The 13,914-nt window shown below is 41.2% G+C and overlaps 1 protein-coding gene across 30 annotated transcripts in view; it reads right to left on the bottom strand.

Moving 5' to 3' along the window:
- The window catches only part of Nrcam (neuronal cell adhesion molecule), a 266,455-nt gene that overhangs the window by 201,094 nt on the left and 51,447 nt on the right, over nucleotides 1–13,914 (bottom strand). For all 30 annotated transcript variants that reach the window (XM_085830319.1, XM_085830322.1, XM_085830320.1 and 27 more), the window contains exon 2: nucleotides 4,283–4,438. The gene's annotated coding sequence lies outside the window, so the exon portion shown is untranslated. The remainder of the gene's footprint in view (nucleotides 1–4,282; nucleotides 4,439–13,914) is intronic.

The raw sequence follows: 13,914 nt of genomic DNA, 5'->3' as shown, positions 1-13,914 counted from the left end.
CCTAGAAGCCAGTATTCTGCTAGCAGCCTTGAAAGGAAGGAAGATGTAGAACTCTCAGCTCCTCCTGCATCATGCCTGCCTAGATGCTGTCATGTTCCCACCTTAATGATAATGGACTAAACCTCTGAACCTGTAAGCCAGCCCCAGTTAAATGTTGTCCTTATAAGAGTTGCCTTGGTCATGGTGTCTGTTCACAGCAGTAAAACCCTAAACTAAGACACCAGTTCCTACTGCTCTATACAATGTTGCCAAGAAAACCTGCAAAAGCCACTGCCTCTCAGAGCTTGCTTTCCTTTTCCTGTTTCCACTCAGTTCTATAGACAAACCTCATAAAGGATCTATGTTTAAGAGGGATCACATGAATGTATCTGCGACTTGGAAGTATAAGTGTGAGGGAGGAAACAGAAAAAAAGAGACAGAAAAGTCGAAGAGGGTGAACCAGGGAGGAATAGCCCCATGCACTGCACATCGCAGTGGAAACCCCTTTCCCTATTGCCAGCCATAGCATGACTGAAACACGTTTCACACACCCCCCATGAGTCACATCCCACTGCTCTGGTCAAGAATGGTCAACACTAGAACACCACACAGAATAATTCATTGTCTTCACGACCACCTACTACTTGCATGCTTATGCCGTCACTCTGAATCAGAGCAACTGAGCTTGTTCACAGATTCATTTTCTATGCATAAAATCCACGGCAGACTTTAGGGTAGCTGAGCAAATCAGAAATGTTTTCTGTTTATAACTATTAGTTCTGAAAGCACTACTATTCTTTTCAAACTAGAAATTAAACATAGGTGGTTTAGGGTTCTACTGTAGTGGTAGAACCAGAATAGAAAAACAGAAGATAACAGAAAGAAAGCCCAGGTTAAAACTACAAAGAACCGTAAAATTAAAACTATAAAGTGTTAACCACAGTCTCATGTTTTAAAGTAAAATATATTTGGTCAATCTGGAGTAACTAACCAATGTAATTGCCATCAGTGTATAAAGCAGTTCTTGGTTCTTGATTAAATTTTTTTAAATGTCTGGATAATTCATTCTATGCAATTCAACAAGATTTGGTTAGGGAGGGAGGGAGAGGGAGAGAGAGAGAGAGAGAGAGAGAGAGAGAGAGAGAGAGAGAGAGAGAGAGAGAGAATGAATATGATTCTGGAGGAAGGCCAGAATGATTCAAGAAACCCAGTCACTGGTTCCAGCTGCTAGGATTAAAGCATTTATCAAATTCTGCCTTAATTTCATTTTCTGTGTTTGAAAATGAAAGTGATAAATGAGCCGATCCTGGAAAGATGATAATGAAGTGGACTATAAAGACTACAATGGTAAGGTTTTGTAATTCCCCAGCACATCTTAAGAAAATTAGTCATTAAGCTAATTAAGGCCATAGTAATTCAATAAAATTAACTCAAAATAGCACAATTGTAAGTATTATTTGAATTTAAAATTCTTACCCAAGACATTCCCTCAAAGAAGGCTCTGAGTAATAAGTGCCTGCAGTCTAACTAGGGGAGACTCACTCTCAAACACTGGGGCCTCTGTTATGACAGATCCGTCAACCATGATCAGATTGGATGCTAGGAATACCAAGGGGTGGACTCAGTACCACCCTACTGAAGCATTCAAGAAAGGCCCTGAGTCTCCTATAAACAATGCTCAAATACTTCACAAGGCAGTGGAAATGAGGAATTGACAAGAGACCAGGATAATTAATATTAAAAAAGAGTTATACTTGGGCAAATGGCACTAATTGAAATGGAGAATGATACTGAATAGCAGCACTCCTAAAATGTTGGGGTTTGTTGTTTGTAAATAGAGTTTAGAAGTTCTTTTTTTTTTTTTTTTTCAAACTAAAAGGGCTATCAATTTGGTTCCTAGGAAACAGCTCAATCTATGATGCCATGAAAACAAAACCTACGGTGACTTATATAAATGAAACAAAAACAACAAATAATGTTCAAATGGAAATTGATAAGATTTTGGGCCGTGTCTTACATATGTGGACAAATTATATTGAACACTTAAGTATTGAATTACATTTTAAGAAACTGTAGTTGCTGCCTGCTTGGGATCTTTTTACTTCTTCTTTTTTTTTTTTTTTTTAAAAAGATTTATTTATTATATGTAAGTACACTGTAGCTGTCTTCAGACACACCAGAAGAGGGAGTCAGATCTTGTTACGGATGGTTGTGAGCCACCATGTGGTTGCTGGGATTTGAACTAAGGACCTTTGGAAGAGCAGTCGGGTGCTCTTACCTGCTGAGCCATCTCACCAGCCCCCTCTTTTTACTTCTTTTCAGTTTTTATATTTTGTGATATTAGAGATGACCCCAGGGTTCCATAGATGCAAGGCTAGAACTCTTCTACTAAGCTGGATCCCTGGACAGTGGATTCGAGTGCATGTGTCTTTTTAGCTATAAAGCTAAGGTGAGTGGCTAGCCTGTGGGCCTGTAGGGGCTGGCTTATTACCTTTGTAATAAGAGGAAGTCAAGCCATCAGGGCCTCGCCATTGGAGATGATTTGGGATCCTAGCCCCTTCCCTGCTCTCTCTGCTTTCCAGTCACCCTGAGATTTGCAGCTTTACTCTACCATGTGCTTGTCATCATGACCCCCTGCTTCACCCCAGACCCAAAAGCAACACAGCCAGGTGACCATGGACTGAAACTTTGAGCCAACCAAATCTTTCTTTCCTCTGTGTAAGTTGGCTTCCCCAGGCTTTTTATCACAGCAACAGAACACTGACTTAAGCTGGCCTACAACTTCAATGTTTCTAGACCCAGTTTCCCCCTTTACCTCCACTTGATCCTTCCAGCCACCTGGTAAACAGTTCTACTCAGACGTCCCCACCTGCCTTGATGCCCTAGCTTCTCCAAAGTATTCTGCTTTCACCTTTTAACCATCATGTTCTTAGCCATCCCAGTCAGAAACTCCAAAGTCTTAAGTCCTGATTTTTCCTCCTCCCAAGAACAACCAGTCTTCAAATCCAGCGTATTCTCACTTCTTCAAATAATGCTGTTGTTCTGTTGCTTACTGCTGCTATTCAAATTCTATTTCTCGAAAATATTCCCTAGACTATTCCAAAATTAGTCTATCCTTCTTCCAGTCTTACTAACCCCTCTCACATCCTCTTTACTCACTCCAGAGTAACACACCTAAAATGCTCACGAGTTTCAGCTTAAATCTTCTCAGAGTGTCTGGGCTTCCCTCACATCATACATACACACACACTGGACCTTAAGGTTTCACATTGCCATATAATTCCCTGTTTTCCTTTTGGGATTCACAACTGTATGTACCCCTCTGCTCTGGCCTGTGGCATCTTTTCCACCTCTGCCACTTATATCTCATTTTTGATCATCTTTCAAAAGCCACTTCATCTCCAGGAGCCTGCTTCACCGTACACCATCCTCCAGATCTGAGATGCACTTATGCCTGCTGCAGGCTTTAATGTACTCCCAATATGTTCACAACCTACTGGACTTGTCATTCTCTTCTTTTTAACGGATCTACCTATAGTTACCTTTAACATTTACTATAAATGTCTATCTATATTTAACATTTGAGAGATATTGGTTGAGGGTTCACTATCATTGTTGAATGAGACCATAGCAAGCAAGTTGATAAACTCTGGAAGAAAAGAATTGAAATGTTGGATAGTATATTGGGGGACAATGAATATTTAGAAATAATACTGAAAGATTTTATTATGTAAAGATATTTGAGCTTATAATATGCCTTTATGTAAACTAAACCATGTGAGCTTGGAAGGTCAGAGACAGCAGGCATAAAGACCAACACTAGCTACATAACAGTTCTCAGAAATAGAGCACTACTGCTGTGTTTTGATTGCTTGATTTTTTTTTTTTGAGGGTGGAGTTTTTGATATTTAGACACAGGCTCACTGTGTGGTCTGGCTGGCCTGCAGCTATGTAGACCACACTGACATTTAGCTCACAGAACTCTGACAGCCTCTGCCTTGAGTGCCAGGACAGAAGCTATGTCACCACACCCAGCTAGACTGTGAGTTTTGTTGCTGTTACTTTAGTGATGCGCTTAGAAGTGTATATATGTGCTCAAATACATCCTTCTAGATCTAAGTTTCACTTAAAATAACTTCCAATTCATTTACCACTAAAAATTCTTCCCCAAAGAAAATCTCATGGTCACACACAGAGAATTCTCAGAAATGGTTCCCCATTCATTCTTTGAAGAAATGGATTGTGGCAGACATACCAGTCAATTTAACTACTAAAGACAGAAAAAGAAGCCACCCACTCTTACCTTCAGAAGATCCTCAGGGTCAAGAACCTCCAATGCTTCCCTGATTTCTCAAGTCCACCTTTTCTCTGGGTAATGTCAACAGCTGAAAGCAGCCTTGGTAAAAAGCCTTCAGCAAGCAGGGGTACTGGGTTTCACTGGAGAGTAGCACAAAAATTCCTGAGAAGGAAAAAAAAAAAAAAAAACCACAAAGGAATGTAAACTCTTGGGGGCCAGTTCATTCTATTAAGTTGAGTTTCCTTTTATTATCCACCTAAAATAAACAAGGGAACTTGATACATATGAAATTTTGTGATTAGTTTCAATGGAACATTATTGCATTTACAAGCATTAGTAATTCTAAGAACTTTAAACAATTTAAGGGACAGGAATAATGAAAAAAGGTAACTTAATTCCAATTACATTTCAGTGCAGCAGAGAAATCTGAAATACTTCTCAACAGAAGCACACAACTGTGCACATGAATCAAAAAAAAGAAAAAAAGTACCTGCGCTTATTCTTCTCTACTACTACATGGTAATGCATCATGGTTTACAAACACCTCAACACACAAACACTTCTTTCTGAGAAGAATCTAATTCAGGCTGAAAAGAGCAAACAATGAAGAACTCAGCGTTTGATCAAGTCTGACAGTGTCAGAGAGTTCAGCCATGCAATTATGTTTCAGAGTGGGCTTTGAAGGTGATAAGGAAAGATGGCAACCGGGAATAAAGGGGTTGCTGAGCACACTGTAGACAAAAAAAAAAACAAAAAAAAAAAAACAAAAAAACAAAAAAACAAAAAAAAAATTAAATACCTCATTAGGCAATGTGGAATTTAACAGAGTAAAAGCTGAGTTAAATGGAATCCACCAAGCAGGAATGCTTGGATAGTGTATTTCTCTAATACCTCTCTCTTATGAGAAAGAAGAAGAATTACAGACAGGATTGTTTAGAAAGCTGATGTTGGGGGCTGGTGAGATGGCTCGGCGGTTAAGGGCACCAACTGCTCTTCCAAAGGTCCTGAGTTCAAATCCCAGCAACCACATGGTGGCTCACAAACATCTCTAACAAAAATCTGATGCCCTCTTCTGGAGTGTCTGAAGACATCTACAGTGTACACCCATATAATAAATAAATAAATAAATCTTAAAAAAAAAAAAAAGTTACCAGAACGGCAGCCCAGAGAGAGACTAGCTGAAGCTGGAAGTTCGAGCCCCTCTATCACCAATAGTATGAACTTGGGCTTGCTAAGTGTTTCTCAACTCTAGCTGCACTCTAGCACTCTAGGTGGACATAAGAAGAAAAAAAAAAAAGACTGATAGTGTGGGCAGGCTGGGAAGGTAGCTCAGTAGGAGAGCAATGCACAGTGAGGCACTGGGTTGCAATGTTCAGAACCTTATTAAGCTACACATAATAGTCGGTGTCTGCCATCCTAGAACTCCTACAGTGATGTGGGAAGTGGTGATAGAAAAATCCCCACAGTCTTTCAACCTAAACCTGGCATATGTAGCCACAGACAAAAGCCCCTGTCTCAAATAAGCTGCAAGACAAGGGACCACACTCCGGACTGTCCTCCGACCTTGTCGTCTATTTGTCTGCTCAGTGACAACTCACTCTTACAATGGAAAGCAGATACAGAAGCTTCCCCAGTAATTTTGGATTTTGACTGCATAAATAAGCAATGTCTGTTGTTTGTTAATGAGGGTTAGTGTTTTATGGAGTGATTGGGCAAGGCTGAATATTGACTACTGAATACTGCTTCACGGCAGACTATTTTCAGAAGAGTCATCACCAAAATCTGCCCTACAAGACTCAGTCCGTCTGATGTCTGAATTTAAATGTGGCACTGGAGTCTCTGGAATGCCCTCTGCAACAGCTTCAGACAATACACCTTCTCAGACTTATCTCCCATCAATGGAAAGAAGGATCTGTGATGGCGTTTGCTATTACACCTCATTTATACTACGCAAATGATTTCCTTTCTTGAAGGCATTGCTACTGACTAGAACAAAATCTAATTTATAAATATTTCACACGTGAAATTGAATTTAGTTAAGAAGCTAATGCAAAACCATTTCTGTCTCTGACATCCTGGGCATATTTTAATTCCATTGCATCACAGTTATCTCTAGAGCTCTTTATAATATTAACATAAAAGAGTGATTTTCATTAGACAGTGCTGGAAACAAACAAAAGAATGGTAAGAAAAGTAAAATAAAAACCCAGGTTTCAGGAGGCTCCAAGGTATGGAGCCTAACCATCTCTCTGTCTATAGTCCATCCCATGTTGAGAAATTCACATAGAGCTGAACTTCTCATGCTATATCTGTACCGCAGAGGAGTAAGATTCAAACTAGTGTTCAAATATAAGCATCCCAATCATATCCCACTGTCAAGAAAGGAAGAAGAGAGAGAGAGGGAAGGGAAGGGAAGGGAAGGGAAGGGAAGGGAAGGGAAGGGAAGGGAAGGGAAGGGAAGGGAAGGGAAGGGAAGGGAAGGGAAGGGAAGGGAAGGGAAGGGAAGGGAAGGGAAGGGAAGGGAAGGGAAGGGAAGGGAAGGGAAGGGAAGGGAAGGGAAGGGAAGGGAAGGGAAGGGAAGGGAAGGGAAGGGAAGGGAAGGGAAGGGAAGGGAAGGGAAGGGAAGGGAAGGGAAGGGAAGGGAAGGGAAGGGAAGGGAAGGGAAGGGAAGGGAAGGGAAGGGAAGGGAAGGGAAGGGAAGGGAAGGGAAGAGAAGGGAGAAGACGTTTCTTTAGCAGAGCCAGGCAATGATGGGGCTCATGGGTTCCCATCTGAGGCAATTGGAGGGCCCATTAAAAAGCATCACAGAGAAGTGGATGCTCACAGTCAGCTATTGGATGGAACACAGGTTCCCCAATGGAGGAGCTAGAGAAAGCACACAAGGAGCTGCAGGGGTCTGCAACCCTATAGGTGGAACAACAATATTAACTAACCAGTACCCCCGGAGCTCGTTTCTCTAGCTGCATATGTAGCAGAGGATGGCCTAGCTGGTCATCATTGGAAAGAGAGGCCCATTGGTCTTGCAAACTTTATATGCCTCAGTACAGGGGATCGCCAGGGCCAAGAAGTGGGAGTGGGTGGGTAGGGAAGTTGGGGGAGGGGGGAGGGTATGGGGGACTTTTGGGATAGCACTGGAAATGTAAATGAAGAAAATACCTAATTAAAAAAAAAAGCATCACAGAAAAGTCTCTGTCTTAGGAAAGTAACAATAGGATTGGTCAATTAAGCTGGATTACTCTGGAGTTTGGAGAGGATACTGAAGGTACTGGGGAACCTATACAAAGCGAAGCAGAAAAGACACAAGAGAACTAGAAAGCAGATGGTGCCTGAGGTTCTCTCAACCCGTCAAATCCCTTCCAACCTTCTAAATTTAAGCAGGTACTATGAGTGAGTCTGTCTTTTTAGAGTGCTCTTTTGATCAATATTTTTTCTTTTATCTTCATAGGTCTTTTTGTTAGAATAAAATTCTTAGATTTTGTATCCATTATGCTTAAAGCATTTGACTCCCCAATTCTGGTCCTACAACATGTGTGCTATGCCCTTCACCCGCGCAGTACTCACAAATGAGGAGTATACTGTCTAGAATGGTTTTCATACCACAGTGGCATAAAATGAATAAATACCTACTGGATAATAAACAAAGATAAATGTACTCCTCCTGTCTTGGTTGCTACTAATGATGAAAAATTACCAATACTACAAATCATCCTACTGATATAAGACGCTATATAAACTGATAGATAAAGCTTTTAACACGCAACTGGTTAAAGACTAAAAAATCCAGAAGAGTTACATCTGAGCAACAGTAAAGAAAATAAGGCTGTAGCTGAAAAAGGTGTCAGCATGAATTCATTATTACAGTAATCACCTGTGCAGTGGACCAAGAAGTCGTGTTTGGGAAACATATTGGCGAAACAGAGCCAGGTTAGTTTCAGCCTTCCCTGAGGCAATTGTGGAAATTAGAAGAATCTGTCATTTTAAGTCATCTGGTATAGCCCTGCCAAAATGCAATTGTTTTCCTAAGATATCAACTGTGTTGTCTGATTTAGCTTTCAGTAAGCCTTGTGGAATCTCTCATTACAGTGAAAAGCCCCATGGTCATCTTAAGTTCGGGTTTTCTGTTTTCTGTCTCCAGCTTCACTGTCTAGCTAGACAGTACCCAGAGAAACCCAGTTCATTCTTCGAAGTTTAACTCGAAACCTCCTGTTCTCCCCAGGCTGGCTCTCAGTGCTTTGAAAGGCCTGCTACACCAGCCTATAACAAAAGCATATGAGAGATAAGAATATAACTCAGTAGGTAAAATACTTACCTCTAGAGCATAAATTTAATCTCAAAAACTCACTTTAAAAGAAGCTGGTATGGTGACACATACATTTAGTCCCATGACTTGGGGGTTGCTGGCCAGCCAGACTGACCTATTTGGAGAGTTCCTTGGCTCCATGAAAACAAATAAAACCCAACAGTAGTGGATAGTGTCCAAGGTGTGGCATCTGAGGTTCTTCTCTGACCTGCACATGTGCCTGTATACACGTGCACACCACCCTTCTACATAATCCTCCACACATAGAAGAGCACATAAGAGTGTGTATGCATGAATTTTATACCATCAGTGTTGATCAGGCAAAGGAGTTCCTGACATACCTCTTTTTCTCTGTAGTGTTTATACAACTCTTTTCTCTCAACTATTTATACAACAACTCTTCTTGTACATGTACATACAAGCCATAGAACATGCTTGTACTGAAAATAAAACCTAGCAGCTTCTGCTAAAATGTGATCAAATACTACTTTGTGTTTGAGCATACTATAAGGTTCGTTTTTCTATAGTCATTCTCACTTAATACTAAAAATCCAGTGCCTTTCTCCACCCATTAAAAACAAACAAATATGCCTCCTCATTGCTTCATCACAGCCTTCAACCCCATCAGGTATCCCCTGCTATCCCAAAGCCTCTCCTGCCTGGACAACATGTAGGCTGAAGGTAGATCCACACTTCATTTTCCTCTTCCAGATATAGTTCCCCTAATCTCATTCCCAGGTCTATAGCAGAAAACTTGCCACAGTTCCCCTTTCTTCTCTAATCCCATCTATTATCAATGGGTCACAATAAGTTTCTTCTCCAACCTTGCTTCCTCCAATTCATCCCAGTATCCCAGACTCCAACACCAACAGACATTCCCTATGAACAGGCCAGCTGAGCAAGGCAGGGAAACAGGCAAGCTAACTGAAGACCTTCACCATTCCCTTCTCTCTTCCAGACTCAAACCCCAGTCTCAACCCTATCTCTGTGACAGAACATGTGCTGCAGCCTTCCTTAGCATTCTGCTCACATCTCCTGTGGATCCCACACACCTCCCCAGCTCTAATATTCTCACTTTCCATTTGTTGCTTTATCTCAGCCCCCAACTCCAGCAGGCATTCTCTGCTAATTCACAGACCACTGCTGCTTGGGAAGCAGCATGCGTGTGTGTTTGTGAATCACCAGGTCTGTGCCTAGTGCCTGCAGATGCTAGAGAATAACAATCAATTCCCCTAGAACTGAAGTTACAAATGGTTGTGAGCCACCTTTTGTTCTTCTAGATCCAACCCCCAAGTCTCATCTCCACCCATTCCAAGGAGATGACATACATAACCAGTTCCTGGTTAAGCCTTCTGCTCACCTCCCTTCTGTGAACCTCTATTCCCATTACTAAGTGTAAGTAAGCTCCCAATACCCAGAAACACATTTTACCTGCAACCACCAGTGGTCACAACTATCAGATACAAAGAAAATTCCCTACCAGGCAACACTCAGGACTCATGCTCTTGAAAAATCCAGAAAGGAAACAAAAACCAAGGATCAAACATCTACCCAACAAAGACAAACCCATAAATCATCACGTAGACATATAATCATCCCAATCCAAGATACCTAGATACCATTGTCAAAACACAATCAATATACCAAGGCAATATGTCTCCACTAGAGGACAGCTATCCTACCACAGCAGTCCATGAATACTCCAAAATAGCTAAAGTACAAGAAAAAGACCTTAAAACCAATAGATAGGGGTACTCAAGAGGAAACGAATAAATTCTTTAAAGAAATGCATAAAAACTTAAACACTGAAAGGAAATGAACAAAACTGTTCAAGGCCTGAAAATAAAAAAGAAGTAAACCCAAACTAATAGAATTATGGAAATAAAAAATTTACAAATGTGAATAGGAAATACTGAGGCAAGCTTCACTAAAAGAATATGGAAAGCTCCTCGGAGTTGAAAATCGATCTACCTCAAGACCCAGCTACACCGCTCTTGAACAAATACCAAAAGGATGCTTCATCCTACCAGAAGGACTCCTGCTCAATTATGTTCGTTGCTGCTTAGTCACAGTAGCCAGAAACTAGAAACAACCTAAATGTCCCTCAAATGGAGAAAGGATGAAGAAACTGTGGTATGTTTACACAATAGAGTAGTACTCAGCTGTTAAAATGACATCAGGAAATTTGTAGGCAAATGAATGGAACGAGAATGGAGCCTGTCCTTTTCTAATGAAAGACAGAAAGGGAGGGCATCTGATGGAGAGGGAAGGTGGGGAGGAACAGAGAGGTATAGAAGGAGGAGAAACTGTAATTAGGATATATTGTATAAAAGAAAAGAATCTATTTTCAATAAAAGGAATAAAAATAGTAAGAACTAAACCAACCAAACAACAACAAAAACACCCATTGGCCAGTGGATAAGAGTGCATATTTTCTGGAGGATTTGCATTGAATTTCTAGCATCTACATGGTAGCTCACAATCTCTTATGACTCCAGTTCCAGGGTATCCAATGACCTCTCTTAGGCTTCCATGTACTTCTGAATGCACATGGTGTACATAAACTCACACAAGCACACATACACACACACACACACACACACACACAGAGAGAGAGAGAGAGAGAGAGAGAGAGAGAGAGAGAGAGAGAGAAATAGTATATATATTATATTTCCCTAGCTTCTTAGTGATACAGACAGAAAGTGACAAAGTCGGGACCAAAGATGGCTTGTGCTTATTCTTAGTGCACATCTCTTCCACTGACCCAACGTCTTCTATTGGTTGTGCAAATAAAAGAAGCACACAGACACCCATGAGTGCTTACTCCACTCTGAGGGCTACTGGATTCCAATGCATGTATTTGAGCCTCCTAACAACATTTTGACATAGGCATCTTCATCATCCTACCTGCCAGAAGACAACACTAAGGCACAGAACCTGAACTCATGAGCCAAGGTTGCATGGCTAGTTAAGTGGCAGAAAGAGCTCTGCCACCCAGAAGATTGTGGAAGAAGCTGTTGGATCTGTTGCTAGGAAAATGCCTAAGCGCGTTTTGGAACGTTCTCTGGCATTTCCAAAACAGTGAGACTTTTCTTCTCTTGTAAATCCTGAGAGTAGACATTGGCATTGGAGATGAGAAATGATGGTGATTCCAAGAAAAGAAGGAAATGCAGTTCTTCCCTTCCCCTCTCTGCTGTGGTGAGGGAACGTGTGGGTGACTTGGCAGCACAAAATGCTTGCAGCAAAAGTACCATCTGCTGCTTTGAAGCTGGCTATGTATACTTTTGGTTATTTTAAAAATCAGTGGAGAGAATGCATTGGTTGGGTGAAGCAGACAGTATAGGCCCTTGACATGCATGGAGTAAGTTCCATGGCTCATGGTTTGGAAGGGGATACCTGAGAGGCTCATAAACCACCAGTTTGCATTGCACATACTCCCTAGCTGCATTTGCACTCACACTTCTGTGAGGTATTCCTTGTTCTGAGTATGTCTGAAGGTGAAATAAAAGAGAGAGGAGCCAGGGAGAAGTGGCCCAATCGTAAGTGAATAACCTCCTAAAAGCTTCCCAAACAAACCCTTCTTAGTTCTCACAATACCTCCATCATTATTACAAGGATGCTACATACTGATATATTAAAGCATGGGCTCATTTATTTCTGCCAAAGCAAGTCAACAAATAAATGCACAGACAAAGACTATGTAAAGAGTGAAAGTCTCTAACTGAAAAGGAAAACTCGAGGTTTTGAGTTTGAAAAAGTTGTTGACTTTACATATATTTTTATGTGTGCATGTGTGAGTGTTCAGGTGGATGAAGGTACATACACATGCATATGTGGAGGCCAGAGGACAATCTCAGCCATTGTTCTCCACATTCTAGTCACCTGATTTTAAAGACAGGGTTCTTCACTGATTAAGAACTTGACAAGTTGGCTAGGCTAGCTGAATGGCCAACGAGCTGAAGGGTCCTTCTGCCTTTACTGCCCTGATACTGGGTTACAATATACACCATCGTTCTCATTTTTTTAACCCTTCAATATTTAAAGTTTATAGAGTTTTTTTTTTGAGAATTTCATACATGGATACCCTATGTACATCATTTCTACTTTTCCTTCTCCCTATACCCAACACTTCCCATATTCTTCCTACTCTTTTCTAAAATTGTTACACATAAATACATTACACATACTTCCCTACCCATCCCCCGTGTGTGTGTGTGTGTATGTGTGTGTGTGCGTGTGTGTGATCTAGAGTCCATTTAGTATTGCTCTCACGCACATGTGTTTAGGATTCACCACTTTAGATTGGCTAACCTGAAAGAGGACTGTGGGGGATCCATTCTCCCTCTGTCAGTAACCATCCCCTTCCTGCTTCATGTATAAGTTAAGCCTTGTAAAACTTCCCCTATCCTATTTAGCACATAAACTGGTGTTATTATTCTGTAGGTCTTATTTTGGGTGCTAGATAACAGGAATGCCTGGCTTTTAAAATGTGATTTCTAGAAGTCAAATTCAGCTCTTCATGTTTGCAAAGAGAGCAATTTACCAACTGAGCTATCTTCCCATCCCCAAAGCTATTAACTTTAGATGTGAGTTATATACCTCCAACACAGAATGCTCAATTAAAAATGTGTTGCAGCAGAAAGCCAGGAACATCTATAAATCTGTCTCTGTCTCAGTATGGGGCAGCAGGCAAACATTCTACACTTGAGTTATATCTGCAGCCTTCTCTTTACGTTTTGTTGTTCTTGAGACATGGTCTTCTGAACTTGCCAAAGCTAGTCTTGGAACTCACTTTCTAGTCCAGGTGGATCTTGAACTTCTTAATCTTCCTGCCCTACCTTCCCTAGAAGCTGTGATTCTAGTCCTTCATCTCCAGATAGGGCTTAATCCTTTCCATGTTCTTGAATTAAGAGATATCCTTGGATATCACAAATTTAAGTCCTAGGAATTCAAAGGGAAAGGGAAGAATATGTCGGATCACAGGAAAGTCCTGCCCTAAAACAGGAAAATGAAGCAAGAGTCTGCCTGCCAGAAACACCATGAAAAGCAGACTCAGCACTTGGGTAGTGGAGGGTGCAGAGAGGGTGCTCCACGCCAGAATCAGGCAGCAAACACTGACAACTTCTCGGAGATGTTGGCAATGGAAGAAAGAGGGGAAACAGAATGGAAACTCCAGGGAGCAGCAGAGATGAAAAGTGATTTTAGGCCACAGGAGACGTGAACACATTTGTAGGCTGAGGAGACAGAGGCAACAAGGAAAAGCAGAGAGAAATGAAAGTCCAAGTTGGCAAACAGGAATAGAACACAGTGTAGAGGGCTGGGAAAAAGGAACAGCACA

The sequence above is a fragment of the Mus caroli genome, unplaced genomic scaffold (assembly GCF_978045245.1).
Source record: "Mus caroli unplaced genomic scaffold, Mus_caroli_1 scaffold_14, whole genome shotgun sequence".
In the NCBI taxonomy this organism is placed as follows: Eukaryota; Metazoa; Chordata; class Mammalia; order Rodentia; family Muridae; genus Mus; species Mus caroli.
This window is presented reverse-complemented; position numbering and strand designations above follow the sequence as displayed.